The sequence below is a fragment of the Marmota flaviventris genome, chromosome X (assembly GCF_047511675.1).
Source record: "Marmota flaviventris isolate mMarFla1 chromosome X, mMarFla1.hap1, whole genome shotgun sequence".
Taxonomy (NCBI): Eukaryota; Metazoa; Chordata; class Mammalia; order Rodentia; family Sciuridae; genus Marmota; species Marmota flaviventris.
This window is the reverse complement of record NC_092518.1, coordinates 7,733,248-7,749,236: the sequence shown is the minus strand read 5'-3', so window position 1 is coordinate 7,749,236 and position 15,989 is coordinate 7,733,248. Positions and strand designations below refer to the sequence as shown.

General features: G+C 37.5%; 1 long non-coding RNA gene across 1 annotated transcript; it reads left to right on the top strand.

Moving 5' to 3' along the window:
• Positions 1-13,225: 13,225 nt before the first annotated feature.
• LOC114101484 (uncharacterized) lies at positions 13,226-15,357 on the top strand. Its single transcript, XR_003584333.3, has 3 exons — positions 13,226-13,327; positions 14,004-14,127; positions 15,127-15,357. It is a non-coding gene; the product is annotated as an uncharacterized lncRNA (long non-coding RNA).
• Positions 15,358-15,989: the final 632 nt, after the last annotated feature.

Below are 15,989 nucleotides of genomic sequence, written 5' to 3'. Positions count from 1 at the left end.
TTCTTTTAACAAGAAAATGCTATCAGATTCGTTTTCATATTTAAAATGATACCAACCTTATCATGCCAGGCAGAGGAAACGTTATCTAGTAGGACAAATCAAGGAGAAGAGGTTGCTCCCATAAAATTTATAGTGATCATTTAGGGCCATTCCTTCAGTTCCCACCCTGTTTTCTAACTCCCCAAAATGTGCAACACAAGTAACTTATTAACCCAAAGGAATGGCAACTGATGACCAATTTAAATTGTATGGGAACAGCTTCTTCTCCCTGGCCCTCAATTTGTCCTGCCTAGATGATGTTCACCCTATGTGGTGAGATAAGGCAAGCTCTAGCTAACAATCAGAAACATCAACTGCTTCTCTGCATTAGGCACTATTTTAAATTGGAGTGTTAATCTGAATCCTATGAGAGGCACACAATTATTATACTGGATTTACAGGTGGGGAAACCAAGGTATATCAAGAGTAACTTGCCTAGGGTGTTGGAATAAGAATTTAAATCCAGGTGGTCTGGCAGGAGTTGCACCTCTTAGCCACACCCTCTGCTATCTTTAAGATTGGAAGTAGACTGAGACTCCTCTAAATTAGTTGCAGCTGCATTTTTTTTTCTATGCAAATAAGAATTGTGATCTGGGCTGGGGTTGTAGCTCAGTGGTAAAGAGCTTGCCTCACATGTGTGAGGCACTGGGTTCGATCCTCAGCACCACATAAAAATAAATAAAGATATTTTGTGTCCATCTACACCTAAAAATATTTTTAAAAGAGGAATTGTGACTTGCTGGTTCTTTAAGAAAGCCTTGATTATTTCCATTAATATGGAAAAGAATCACTTTGAAATTCTGTCAATTTGCCCAACCTCTTTTCTACCAACTTCATCCCCAAAGTGATCTGATTTCTCCTGCTCCATTGTGGATGGCCCAGTGCAGTTCTCAGCTTCAAAATAGAGGTTCTAAGAGTTGTCTACCCAGCCTCAAGCCAAAATCCAGTTAGGTTTCTCAGGCTGACTGGTAATTGGTCTTTATTAATTGGATCCCCACTGTTGTCCCTCCACTTTAAACCATGTTTAGCCTTCCCCCAGCCTCTTTCTCAACATGTATGTCAGTGCCCATGAGAATTTCCTAAGGGAAACTTTTTCCTCAGCAATAGCCTGGAAGCAGCAGGGTTGGTATATAGCTGCACTGTTGGAGATAACCCATACAAGGAGCCTGCTGGGTACCAGGAGGAAGGAAAGCTTTCCCAGGACACAGAGCTTTGGTGTTCAATTTGGCTAATGCTGGCTCAGTAGACCAGGGAGCAAATAATCATGGTGGCATGTTTAGAATGGCTCCATATGAGTGTATTGGATTAGGGGTTCATTTTACCCATTTAAATCTTAGCATGTCTATAGAATGTTCAAAATTAGTTATGAGGACTGTGGTTGTAGTTCAGTGGTAGAGCACTCACCTAATATATGGAAGGCACGGGATTTAATCCTCAGCACCACATAAAAAGAAAAGAAGGAAGGAAGGAAGGAAGGAAGGAAGGAAGGAAGGAAGGAAGGAAGGAAGATAGATATTATATCCATCTACAACTTGAAAAAATATTTTTAAAAAATAGTTATAAATGAATGTGAATAATATTTTACTTCCCCATCCTCCATAGAAGGATCCTTTGAGTCCCCACGTCTGTCAGCTCCTTTTTTGCTCATGGAGTTTTAAAAATACATAGAAGGTTACAGTTGAGGAGAAAATCAGAAATCAACTAGCCTAACATTTAGCCTTTCAGATGTGCAATCTGAGGGCTTCTCTACTTTTCCAAAGACTGTACTTTGGTTTAATATAAGTTTTTATAGAATTCACTGAAGTATTTTTCTTTCATTTAAATTTTTCACAAAAGAAAAATTCATGAAACAGATGTGAAAATGTAAAACTATAAAAAGTGACTGGCTACTTGTGCATTTCTGAAATACTAAGAAATAAAAATAAGACAAATATGGACTTTTTCATTCGAAGTCTACAGCCTTATTTCCATTTATGGCAATGGGTAATGTATGTGTGAAGACCTAGGATTGAGCAGGAGGGAGCACACTGGCTGAATGAATGATTTGTGGTGGTGAGTAGTGGCTTATAGGCAGGAAAACATGGGCTCAAGTGTGGTAATGGAATCCAGGAAGAAAAGTCTTTATTCTGACAATTAATATGGAGCTTTTGAATGTTGCCTAGAAAGCAAGTAGAAATGACCAGGTTAGGGTTTGGATAGGAAGGAGCTTGGGGGGAAAGTTATGTCAAAAGAGTAAATATGAAAGGGGAGAATTATTCCCACTATTTAGGAGGTGGCTAATGAAATGTTGCCCCATATGGAAAATCATTTGGAAAACTGCAAGTTCTTGGTGACTGTAAAGCATTATTGCTATTTGCTGAGAATCTGTAAAAACAGAAATAACATGAGCCAAGGCATGGCTCATAGATGAGGTTACAAGGAGCTAACCTGCTTCTTTTAAGGATGTACCAGTAAAGAGAATCATAAATAAATTAGAATGTCTTTAGAGAAACAGAAGTGGAGACCTCAGGATGGTCATTAGTTCTTGTTTTTTGATTTCTTTGGTTTTTGTTTGTTTGTTTTGGCTATGAGGAATAGAATCCTCTTTCCCATGGTGTGGTGTGTTGATGGGAGACTTGTCCTGGAGGAGGCCAAAAGAAGGCTGAAAAATTTGCCTCTCTCAGAGTTCTCTGTTGCTGGGGCTTGAGTACCTTATCTAAGCTCAGCTAATCAGAAAGTCTCCCCTAGAACTTTCAATCTTTTGAGGAACACAGGTGTAAGATCCCCCCTTGTGGGCAATGGTGGATTCAAGAACCTGAAGTTCTGGGGAGGCCAGAAGTGGTGGTGCCAGCATTAAGACCCAAACAAGAATGCAGCATGATTTTGGCCTTGGCCTTGGTAATGAGGCCCACCCTTGGTTTGTGCTTATTTCCTGAGTCTAATCTTTCACTCTTCTGGTGGTGATATGAATTACCAATCCCTTCCAATGAATTCCCTTTTTTCACTTGAGTTATCCAGAGTTGAATTCTATATTCTATAAGCAGCAGTACTGATGGACTGTGTCATTGCAAAAAGGCCAACCAATGGACATATAGAATGCCCTGAGTTCTGAAGAATAGCAAATAATTGAGGGTAGAGGCTTGCATGAGTACCTGTAATAGCAGTAATAAAGTTTATTATTTTATGCCCACAAGCCAGATAAGCAAATTCACAATGGTTTTCTAAGTAGCAATCTTAAGAATTTATCCTGTCTCTCTATTCTCCTAAAATCATCAAGCCGCCTTCTTCACAAATCAAAGTTCAGTATATATGTGAAAAGCTTCATTCAATCAAGAATGGGGATAAAATCCAGCGTAATCATAGCATGCAGCTTGCCACAGACTGCTATAAATATAAAATGTCTGCTAATTTGCTGGCAGAGACCATAAAAAAGAGAGAGAATGTGCAGAGGTTGCATTTGAAACTATTCCAGTGACACCTCCATTAACATAGGTACCTTCTTTCCTGAACACTAGCACTGGTTCTTAGGCTATATAGATCAACGTATGTACTGGAGGGTGACTGGTTTACAATAACCTATTATGTATTTTATGAAGAATTACGAGAGAAGCTTAAAGCTTCCAAACGTCCACAAATTGTAAAGAGAAGGAAATGTAATTACCCTGATTTGAGGAGTAAACATCATATAAAATATCACACCATACCCCATAGTTATATGCAATCATTACATGTTAATTAAAAAGAAAACAAATTAAATTAAAAATAAAAATTAGGGACAAAAGGGCAAAAATAAATACATAAATAAAACTTAGCTAGATTTATTAATTCGAAGTATGGTATTTTGCTTTCTAACACTATGTGCTTAAGAAGTTAAATATCCAACATGCATATATTTGTGGCAATGCCTTGGCCTTATAGTTATTTTTTGTTTGAAAGTTGGAACTTTCATTCAGATTTGGCCTTCCACTTCCTAAAAAGATGTCATGCTAAGTTCTAGATTATCACAAATCTCACAACAAAAATGGAGGGGTTGCGGTTGTCAGTCAGTGGCAGAGCACTTGCCAAGCACATGTGAGGCACTGGATTCAATCCTCAGCACCACAGAACAAATAAAATAAAGGCACTCTGTCCATCTACAACTACAAAAATAAAAATAAAAAAGGAAGCCAAGCATTGTGGCACACACCTATCATCCAAGAGGCTCAGGAGGCTGAGGCCAGAGGATCAGGAGTTCAAAGCCAGCCTTAGCAACTTAGCAAGGCACTAAGCAACTCAGTGAGACCCTGTCTCTAAATAAAATACAAAAAAAAAAAATATGATTCAGTGTTTAAGCACCCCTGGGTTCAATCCCCAGTATCAAAAAAAAAAAAAAAAAAAAAAAAAAAAAGGAAGATGCACAATATTCTATGGATATGTCTCCTAGGCAAAATTTCAAATTCTAAATGGCTTTCTCAGATCTGATATCATGATATCACCCAGCAGTGAACAGTTGTGGATTTAAAAAGCAGTAGAACTTTCACAAATGTGACTGTGTACTTGTGGTAAGGCTTTTAGGCAAGAGACTGTATGCACTCTATCAGGGTGGCTACTATAATACTTTTGCTCATCAGAGGACACTGAGGATTAGCTGTGCTTAATGTGTGAATTCTTTTTTTTAAAACAATACCTTTATTTTACTTATTTTTTTATGTGCTAAGGATTGAACCCAGTGCCTCACACATGCTAGGTGAGCACTCTACCACTGAGCTACAACCTCAACCTTAGTGTGTGAATTCTTAATAGAGGACTATTTTATTCACCCAACCATACATTCTTTTACTTATTCATAGGTTCATAGTAAGGACATTCTGCCTAATTTTCAGTTTTCAAAATTGACAGTCCTTCCTAGTACCTTTGAATCATCTCAATGTTCATTGGCAAAACACTGACAGCTCATTGAAGTCTTCATGAAATGGATAATTTTTCTAAATATTAATGGCTTATGATTGAATTATGATAATAGTTTTAAAGATTAATAAAGTAATTTAAAATTTACAAAACAAAATATATGCCAGAACAATTTGGGAGAGGGCAACTTAGTAACAAATCACAAGATTTTATTTAGATTCCAGTTCATCCAGTTTTTTTTTCTAGCAATTTGCACAATTGAACAGTGATACCGAAGATATAGGGATGAGGGTGTAGCTCAGTGGTAGAGCACATGCTTAGCATGCACAAGGCCCTTTACAATACTTAGCATGCACACACACACACAAGAAAATGTTTATACCAGCCAAAAAAAGAAAAAGTGTAAGAAAAGAAAAACTAGAAATAATGTATAACAACAACAACAAAAAAAACTATTAAGTAGCAACTGGTTAAAATACCCTATCTCCATACAATGGAATTCCCTACAGCCATGAAATGAGGCAGATGCAATAATACACAAAGGTGTTCACAGGATGTCATTAGGTTAAAAAAATCCAAGTGAAAATGTATAGTATGATTAGTATGATTCTATTTTTTTTAAAAAAATCAGTTGGTATACTTCTACTCAGGTGGTTGCTGAGGAAAAAGTCAACCAATATTAATAATATTTTTACAAGTATAATAAAAAGTATTCTGAAAGCTTATATAAGGTGGTGTTAACATCACTCTGAGGAATGAGAGTGAGAAGAGATGAAAGTCATTCCTTTATCCTAAGTCCATATTATTTTTAGAATTATAAAAATTATATACATATACATATATGTATATGTGTATATATATGTGTGTTTGTGTATATATATATATATATATATATATATATATATATATATATCACTATAATTTTACCAAATAGAAAACATTGATTTGAATCTGTGAACTACTCAGGAAAGTCTTCCCAGTGAGTAATTATTACTCTTAATTAGTGTGATGAATGGATTATGCTGATTTAGAGCAATATTAATTTGCAATGTACTATAATTCTAATTTTATGGGAGTAAGCTATAAACTCTTGATTTTTATGATGTTTTAAGATTGTCTCAGTAATTGCTGTGGTGAATACTAATGGTCAAAGATCATCTCTATATCAATTCCTTTTGTTGATGAACAAATACAGAATCAAAGTTCAAGTGTGTGCATGAATCCCTGCCTATTTGCAAGCTGAACAGAATAAACTGGCTGCTCAAAGATGGCTCAATACCAAACACTGATAGTCTAGTCAAATAGACTATTAAAAAGATGATTTTTAATCATAACAAGGACAGCAAATTTCTATGAAGAAAACATCTTTGAGATTTTTTTTTCTGGGATGGCCTTAGGTAAATACATAAAATCTTCTTAACTAAAATATTGGTGGGAGCCTTTTGGAGATTTCCCATATTAGTTACTGGTAGATGAACATTTAACAAGGTCTGAGCACCATAATGATGGTAGATACTCCATTTTAGCTCAAGGATTTTCAGATTATATGATTAGATTTCAGAGTTAGTTAGCCCTGTCATTGCAGTACTTGGGATTGCATACCTTTACCTTAAATTCAGATAAATATAGATCTTTGTCTTTCCCTTGAAGCCACCTGTATGACATCATGGGCATCATATCTGGTCTCTGAGGTTTATAGATCTTAATTGTCAACCTAGACAGGAATGACCAGGCCAAAGAAAACATTTGTCTCATAGGAGACAGAGGAGTGACACATTACATACATGCCATTACCCTGGAAAACGCATCTTGACTCAGAAGCCATAGTGCTTCAAATAATCTATGGATACTTGTTCTTGCTCCTGCCTCCTAAATTTAAAATCCAACAGTATAGTCACTTTATCCAAAATGGTCTGAAAGGAAACAAGGTATTCTGGGTCTAAAACCCCCACATCTGAAGAGCACTTCAGAGACTCTTTGCCAGAGGCCAAACCATTCATGTCTATAATGGTCACAAGAGTCTTGACCGAAAGCTCAGGTCAGTGGATTGATTTTATAGTTTCCTTAGTAGTTTGAATATACACAAAATAACCTTGGGTGTCTCTGTGGTCAGTGAATTTTCCAATCCTTCCATGAATGCCTCCCACACATTCTATACTAAAAGATGTAGTTCATATCTATGGTGAACCTCCTTAAAGAAAAAAAAAAAAACTATCACTCTTGAATTTTCAACTATACCAAAACCATAATTGTGAATGCAAGTGACAAGGAAACACAGAATAGTCCAGGTTGGAGCCATGTGGGCCATGGGCCATAATTTTAAAATACTGTGGGTGGTGTGTAGGGATGAACAGAGAAGAATAGGTTGGGAAAAGTAGATTGGGACACCAGTAAGAGGCACTTTTTCATGTTCAAATGGGAGGAATTTCTCTGTAAAAATATAAAATTATTGGTTGAAAAATCAGTATAAAAATATTTCCCAAAACTTTTATTCTGCCATCTTTGTGTATAGTCAATTATAACCTTAAAAGATATCCTAGTGTGGTAAATCTTTTCTAATTTCTCAATAATTACTTGCAAGAATCAACAAAGATGAAGTTTGGAAAACTTAATTTGATTTTCAGCAGGAATTTTAATAGCATAACAAAAAAAAATAACAGGGGTGGGGAGCAAAGAGAAGAACACAATGAAGAGGGTGCTTTGACCCCTCAGCATCAAACAATAAAACAAACAAAGGCACTTGGAGTTGGTCTGACCCTGGCAAACAGCCATTTTTGTCTTTGAAACTCTCAGAGATATTGTTGAAATAGATCTTCAAAAACAGGAAACTGTGTGATTTTGATTTTCTGACAACCTTGCCCTTTCTTGTGAACCACCAACCCGACCATTAGCTATTAACTTTGATTCACACAAAAATAGGATGAAAGTAGAAGCAAAAGTATTTCCTTTTTACTGAAATCTCCAAGTTTTCAAAAACAGCTATGAAGCTAAGTAAGTTCTGCTCATTAATGTGCCCAATAAACATTCCTGCTATGAGGCCTGTACAAAGAACGGAAGTGAGTTTAGCTTTAGTTTTGGTTTGCAGTTAGAGTGGAGAGAAAAATTCTTCCTGATGAGAGTAAAAAAATGGTGGCTTGCTTTGTGCTGAAATAGTACAAATAGCCCTTAAATTTTTGTGGGTGATGACGGATGTATTTGTAGTTCCAGTAGGCACCTCTGCTTTGTCAGAACAAGAAAGCAAATGGATATAGAAATGGAATGGCATGTCAGTTTTTTCATCTTTGCATTGAGGGGCTTGACCTAGACCAGACGTTGACAAACTTTCTTTAAAGGGCCTGATAGTACATATTTTTGACGTTGTTGGCCAGATAGTCTCTGTTATACTTACTCAGCTCTGTCTTTGTAGTGTAAAAGCAGTCATAGACAAGACATAAGCAAACAGGTGTGGCTGTGTTCCAATAAACCATTATTTACAAACATGGCATGCTTCCTATAAACAGAAGAGAAGAAAAGGCCCAGCATGTTCTCTCTCTTCCTAGCCACTGACTCCTTTTCTTCAACTTAAATTCTTAAATGCCCTTAAATTCCTTTAAATGTCCTTAAGTTCTTAAATGCCCTCCAGGGACAGCATTTAAGACTCTTTTTCCCTCTCTGGCTCTGTATTTTCTGTTTCTTGCAATCTAGCTTCGCCACACATTGCCCTTCAGAAGCAGCAAGGCTTAAGACCTCTGGTGCTCATCGGATGGTCAAAGCTGGGGGAAGCTGTCCAGGCCTCAACCTCCTTGATTCCTCTGAGACCTTGAATTTACTGACCTCTCCACAATTGTTAAAACTCTGTCCTATTCTGGGCTCTGGGCCCAGCTCTCCAGTCTGTCCTTCTATCTCTGCCAGACATGTGGCCGTCTGCTATGGTGTCTCCTCCTTTGTTTCTGCCAGGATGTTAGCCCCTCCTATTCCCATTCCCCATGAGACCCATCTACCACCCCTCTCATGAGATTTCCTGGAGATCATTGGGATACTGCACCTTGGGCACCCAGATCCTGATTTAAATATCTTAGAATCATCTTTGACATGTAACCTTCGATCTGCAAGCCAGTGTATCACCACTTCACAAACTGAGTCTCCTGCTGTCACTTCCTAAATTGGCCCCTTGTCATCAATTAGATATAGAATGTCCTCAACTGCCAGCCTCCCTTCAATGAAGGATCCAGAGAATCATTTAGGTGATCACACAAAGCTCTCTAAAAAGTGGAAATGTGTGTGTGTGTGTGTGTGTGTGTGTGTGTGTACAATTCATGCCAGATTATATTAACACTTTTCTTTCTGATTTTTAAAAGAAGTTGAAATAATTTATGGGCTCTCAACCCTGCCTAATGGAGAAGTCAGTCTAGGGGATATTTGTCATATACTGATAGTAGCACAAAAATTATTTTTTAAAAATCTAATCATATAAAATATTTGCCGTTTTAAGCTATTTATCCTTCTTTGGAAGAAAAATGTGATATCTACAAGAAATATTGATATGATCTGGGCACAGTGGCATACACTTGTAATCCCAGTGACTCTGGAGGCTGTGACAGGATGTTAAGTTCAAGGCCAGCCATGGTGACTTACTGAAATGTTGTTTCAGTACAGCACTCCTGGATTCAATCCTCAGTACCCTCCAAAATATTGATGTGAATATCAGAATTATATTCATTCATATAATATATTTAGTGACACTCTTAGACACCAATATAAGGATCAAAAAATAAATATTGATATGCTCTATTTGTTTCATTTTAATAATAAAACGAAAGTCAGCTATTACCTGTTTCAGTTACCCTTAGAGAATACATCAATATCTAATAAAAATTTCCCAGACTTTTCATTCTATAAATTACTTGAATTTGTTGCTTATTTCAATTTATTTGATTATTGCATGGTTTATCCAGGAAACATTTATTAAGTGCAAATCTTATTCCAGGAATTGAGCTGGGTCCAGCAATACTCTATATTAGTATGATAGCTTCCATTTTAACTGTGACACTTAATACTTTATTAGAACACCTATCAGAGAATTTACAAGTTTCCATTTCTATGCAATTGACTCAATTATCCATGACAACAAGAATAAGCCATGGCTCTGACTATACTAAAGTGATGAATGTTTCTCCTTAAAAGACATTTGATGGACTTCTGGTGAGCTGGAGGAAGGTGGGATTACAAGGGAAGGATAGCAGGGTGCCTTGCTAATGATTTCACTTGTACAGCACCACAGTTCTACTCCTTGAGAGGAGGGACAGTGAAGAATGTGTTAGTTTCTTAAACAAGGGGGTTTGAGGGCTGGAGTTGTGGCTTAGTAGTAGAGCAGTTGCCTGGCTTGTGTGAGGCCCTGGGTTTGATCCTCAACACAACATATAAATAAATAAAATAAAAGATCCATTGACAACTAAAAAATATTTTTTAAAAACAAGAGGGTTTGAGAAACAGGGGATTATTAATTGCATATTAAAGGAACACAAACTTATTGGAGATCTAAGGCAACTTGTCTTTAGGGTAAGTTTGGGCTCAAATCCTTAATTAAATGTGTGACCTATATAATAAGTGTAGCTTTCAAATTTGGAATCCTTATCTCAAGATTGTTGGGAGGAACATATGGCTCTGTATATAAAGTGCCTGGCACAAAGGGAACACTCGTTGAATGTCAGCCTCTCCTTCGTTGGAGCTACTCCAACCTGTAACATCAACAGTTGACTCAGATGTACTTTGGAATACACTGTTGTGCAGTTGTCTGTCATATGTAGGGCACAGGCACAGTGTGTATGAAAAAAAAGGCAGCAAAGAAATTACTTTGACTAAGAAGCCCTAGCTAATCAAAGTCACCATAAATAAGGGTGTATCAATCTTGACACCATGGACATTTGGAGCCAGATAATTCTTTATGGGGGAGCTGTCCTGTGCACTGTAGGATGTTTGGCAGCATCCTTAGCCTCTCAATAGCACTCACTCCCAGGCTAAACAACCAAAAATGTCTCTAGACATTGCCAACTGTCTCCTGGGAGGCAAAATTACCCCCTGTTGAGAACCACTCACTTAAGTGATAGCCTTCTGTCTTTGAGATGAGGAAGATGGTTCTTCAGAATCAAATGAAAGATGGTGAGAGAAAATGAAACTGTCTGGTAACCTGAAAAGTATTAACCCAGGAGTTCCGGGTGTTTCTTACACATTTTTAACATCTAGGGAGAGCTTAACATCGTGAGGCTCAGACCACACCCCATAGCAGTTAATCAGAAATTTAGTGCAGAGGATGGAGGCATCAAAGTGTGCTTTAGAGTCCCTTGAGTGATCCAGGGGATGACACAGTAGAGACTCTTCTTTAACCTGACAGACATGTAATTCTTAGGACTGGGTGGTTGACTGCCATTTGAAGAGAAGGCCTGAGCCTCTGGCTCTACAGGGACACAGAGAATTAATCCATGTATAGACAAATGCAGTATTTGCTGGCAATTCACCACACTGGCCCACCATGGTGCTAGCGGTGGAGATGCAAAGTCAATGAACACTCAGTTCTTTCCCTTGGGGGAATCATAATCTAGTTGGAGAGACTCCTAACCAGCCCATTGAGAGGATAATAGGTAGAGAAACTTCCATTGCCTATATTACCATCTCCCTTTGATAAATTAGCAGCTTGATTGGATATTAGAGCTTAAATCACTAATTTAGGCTACAGAGCATGGATGTGCCCCATCTTTAGCCCAAACTTAAATTTCAAGGTTTCAAAATTGGAGATAGATTTTTTTCCTAACATTTTATTATTAAAATTTTCAACTGAAAAATTTGGAGCAGTTTAAAGAATTCTATAATGAACATTTGGGTTCCAACCACCTGGATTCCAACATGACATTTGGCTATACAGTTTGGGCATCCCTTATCCAAAATGGTTGGAACCAGAAGGGTTTTGGGTTTTCTTCAGATTTTGGAATATTTGCATATATATAATGACATATCTTGGGGCTGAGACCCACTTCTAAACATGAAGTTTATTTATATTTCATATACATCTTATGCACATAGCCTGAAGGTAATTTTATAAATTTTTTTTTTCTTAAGTGTTTTTGACTGAGGTCAGTCACACTGCATCAGACATGGAATTTTCCACTTGAGGCGTCATGTCAGTGCTCAAAGGCTTTTGGATCTTGGAGCATTCCAGATTTCAGATTTTCAGATTCAGAATACTGAACCTAGACTTACATACCACATATGCATCCAACTGTCTTGCCCTCTATCTTTCTATAAATCCAAGAGATGCATTTCTTTGAGTTAGTTCTCCGTGAAAGCAGTAACAGTGAACTTTTTTTTTCAAAATTGATGTCATTCTTACATTTGTTACTAAGCATTAATATTACTTGTTAGTCAGTTCACACAAAAGGGTTGAGTAGGGTGTTAGGCCTTTAGTTGTTAGAAGCCAAGCCTCTAAATTACTGTGCTTATCCAAATAACTCTTGAGAAATAGCTTTTAAATTTGCTTAAACATTTCCTGTGGTCTTTGTAGATAACCTCTAGTGAAAAAAAAAATGAAGTGACCATGTTCACTCTAAACACTTTGGTTAGTTCACAAAATCTATGTGAAAAATGCATTTTCAAGTCTTTTTGCTTCCTCTCCCTAGAGTTGCTTCAAATAGACTTCCTTCCTTTTCAGGGGCTGGAAGATTTGCATATTTTGTTTCTGAGAGACATCTCACAAATACTCCAGCTGGGAAAAAAAGATAAATTGCCCCAACTGAAAGTTTAGGACTTCTTTGGGATTTTGTAACTTGGACATTTGGTTATTCTGGAAAGAGTGTCTTGTGCATATTTAATATTGCTGAATCCTTTTCAGTTTGTTTCTAGGCAGTTATGCCAAATAAGTAGCTCTGTCATCCTCATTTGTCTTCACCTGACATCAAATCCCACTTTGTAATGAACAATTGTTCCTTGATTTGACATTCTGTTAAAGAAAAATGAGACAGCAATGAATTCTTAGCTGAATACCACTAGTTGGTGTATGTGTGTATTTTCCAGTTACAGACAGGGCCTGGTGTTGTATTTTCAGTTGAAATCCTTGATGAAGCATTGATAAATTATATTTATCTAGATGGGGTATAAAGCAGTATGACTGGTTGCACAAAGCACTTAGCAAAATTTGCCTTTTTTTCTTAAGTGTTACACATCTTAAGCTCAAAATAGAGGGAATCCTAAGGCAATTGTGGCTTAAAATTGCCCAAGATACCTCATTGGCTAATCTGAGTACCGATTGGACAGTGGGGGAAGTGGAGACTGCTGTTGGTATTTAGTGGCAGGAGTGAAGATTCCCTATGGGTTACTGAAAACTCCCGGCTTGTTTGGGGAAAATGGCTCCCAACCCAGCAATGGAAATACCTGTATCATGACAAATCTAGAGGTAAAGGTTGTGGTGCCTGAGGCTAATGTAGTGCTTGCCAGGCTGAGTTTGCACCTGAGGCAAGAGCCAATATCAGGGTGGGGGAGTTGTCTGGGATGGGCAAGGGAATCAGGGTGGTGGGGGGCCCAGAGGAAGGAGGCAGGCATGTAGTCCTGAATACCCAAACAGAGATGAAGAAAGAGCTGTACACATGATAATTCTTGGTCTCTTTGAGGCTAGGACTATCATGTTTCTGAGCCGAACATTTTAGGCACAGCAGATGATTTGCTTATTCACTGGTATAATGTCCAGTGGAGCATAAAAGTCCTGAATAGATTCAAATCCATCCTTAGCCTTGCTGTTCTAGAAGGTGGAAAAGGGTTTTGCAGAATTTCCTACTAGAGGAAATGGGCCTATGTCTACAGCTAAAGGGACTCGGCTTGGTTGTTTATTCCTTTGTGATGTAAGACATGAGACTTTGTCCAATACCAGACATTTGGGTGTTTTCTCTGGGCTTCTGGGCCCTTCTGAAGACAGGGAGTGTGAAGATGTGGGCAAAGGGATCAGCACTTCTAGGGGGAGGGCTCTGCAATGGAACAGCAAGTGAAGGATGTATATAAAAGGAGGTGAGATATTAAAAAGAGTGTGCTTTTGATGTCTCTGATCATGGTTTCCTGTTCTTTATTTCTTCCTGAAGAGATGCAGTTCATGTGATAGCAAATTTAGTGCCAGATTTAAAGTAAGACCAAGTTGCAGAAAGACATAGAGCGCATCTTCCAGAACATTCTACCCAATCTAGATCCCTGCCAGCCATTTGTCCAGTAAGTCTTTAACTTTGTAGAGTCACTACTGAATCATGCAAAGCCATTTTCGTGAGTGAATAAAGCAGGATGGGGAAAATCTTAAATGCACAGATCCTGTGGCAGGCCCTCCTTCCCAGGGACTCAAACCCAAACAAAGACTTGTGAAGCATTTCAAAAAGTAGAGAAGTAATATATCCTTAAAGATGTTTTAAAACAACTACTCCCTGAATCAGGTGATTACTCTCACTCATCCTATCCTCACAATAAACACACACTCGGTCTTTATATTATCCTAACCCCCCACCCCATTTTAATGAATTTGAACAGCTGAAAATTTTTGCCTATGTCACCTCCGAAACATATGTTAATTCTATGTAGAGAGGGTCCTCTAACATGCAGAAACACCTCTCAGAGCCAATTGGAGCCCAGAAAAGTCCAAGAAGCAGAAGGGGAAGAAAACAAAAAGATTTGAAAGGTGCTGGGGTATAGCTCGATGGTAGAGCACATGCTTAGGCCCTGAGTTTTATCTCAGCACCATAAAATAATAAATTAAAAATAATAAATAAATAAAAGCTCTTGAAAGAAACTGGAGAACTACTGAATACATGTAATAAAATTCACAGTAATTATAAGAAGGGAAATTGAGAAGCTGCCAAATTCATTCATTTACCAACATCAGCACAGGCTGAGAATGCAGCATGATTCAAAATGCTGAGGAATAAAAAGATGCAGTCTTTTGAATTCTACGACTGTGTTGGAGCTCAGAAAACAAAGTATGGCACTTTAGCTTGTGAAGTACTTTGAACTAAAAGGTATTGGAAAACCTCAAAAGCAAAGTTTCTTTCAGACCCTTTTCTGCCCTCTTCCTTCTGCTGCTTTTTAAACCCCACACAGTCCATAGAAACCAGAATTTGTCTTCCCCAAGGTGGGTCATAGAAACTAGGAGCCCTCTTTCCCAAAGCCAGCCATAAAACCTACAAATATTACTCTAACCTCTTCTGACACCTTTCTGTTTAGGAGCTGACCATGAAGAAATTCTTCAACCTGCACACAGAGAGGCTAAGAAGAATCTGACCAGACAAGAGTTGCTGGGTTTCCACCATTCAGTGTGTTACAATACATCATAACTTTTTGTTCAATCACAATTCTATGGCTGTCCATTCCTCCTCATCAAACTTTTGCATAAAAACCATTCTCCCTGGATTTTCAGGGAAGGCTTCTGTGTAATGTAAAACTTTGGTTAAATACATCTGTTATGCTTTTCTCTCGTTAATCTATTTTTTATTATAGAAAAGTTGATCATGACCTTTATGACAGGTGAGGAAAGGTATCACACTTTTCTGTCCCTGCAACTGATATCTGATATAACCTAAAAATTATAGTAACGATCAATTCATTAATCCTAACCAACAAGTTTATGGTCTCAAAGTGAAAATTTAAACTCTTGAACTTAATATCATTTTAACCACAGGAACAATACTCATTAAGAATATTCACACAAGACAAAAGAAAATACTACATGATCTTGTTCTAATGAAGATTAAAGAAAGAAACCTTTTATATCATAGAAGTGTTCCATTACCAAAGTCATTAAGCTTTAGTGTCTCTATTCTTTCCTAATTCCTCTTAAACACATTATTGTTTACACATTATGTTTCAGCTGTATATGTTTAATATGGACATTAAGAAAGAGACCACTATTCATTCAATTGGTTTAGAGTTTGAGTAATGTTTTGCAATAACAAATCTTTTGAGTTTTGAAAACTAGCTATGATTAGTTTCAGAGCTCTTGGTCCCACCCAATTTCAGCCTTTGCTGGTTTTCCAAGTTACCAGGGTATCTATTTCCTTTGTAAATTAAAATTCTCTCTCTGGTGATTA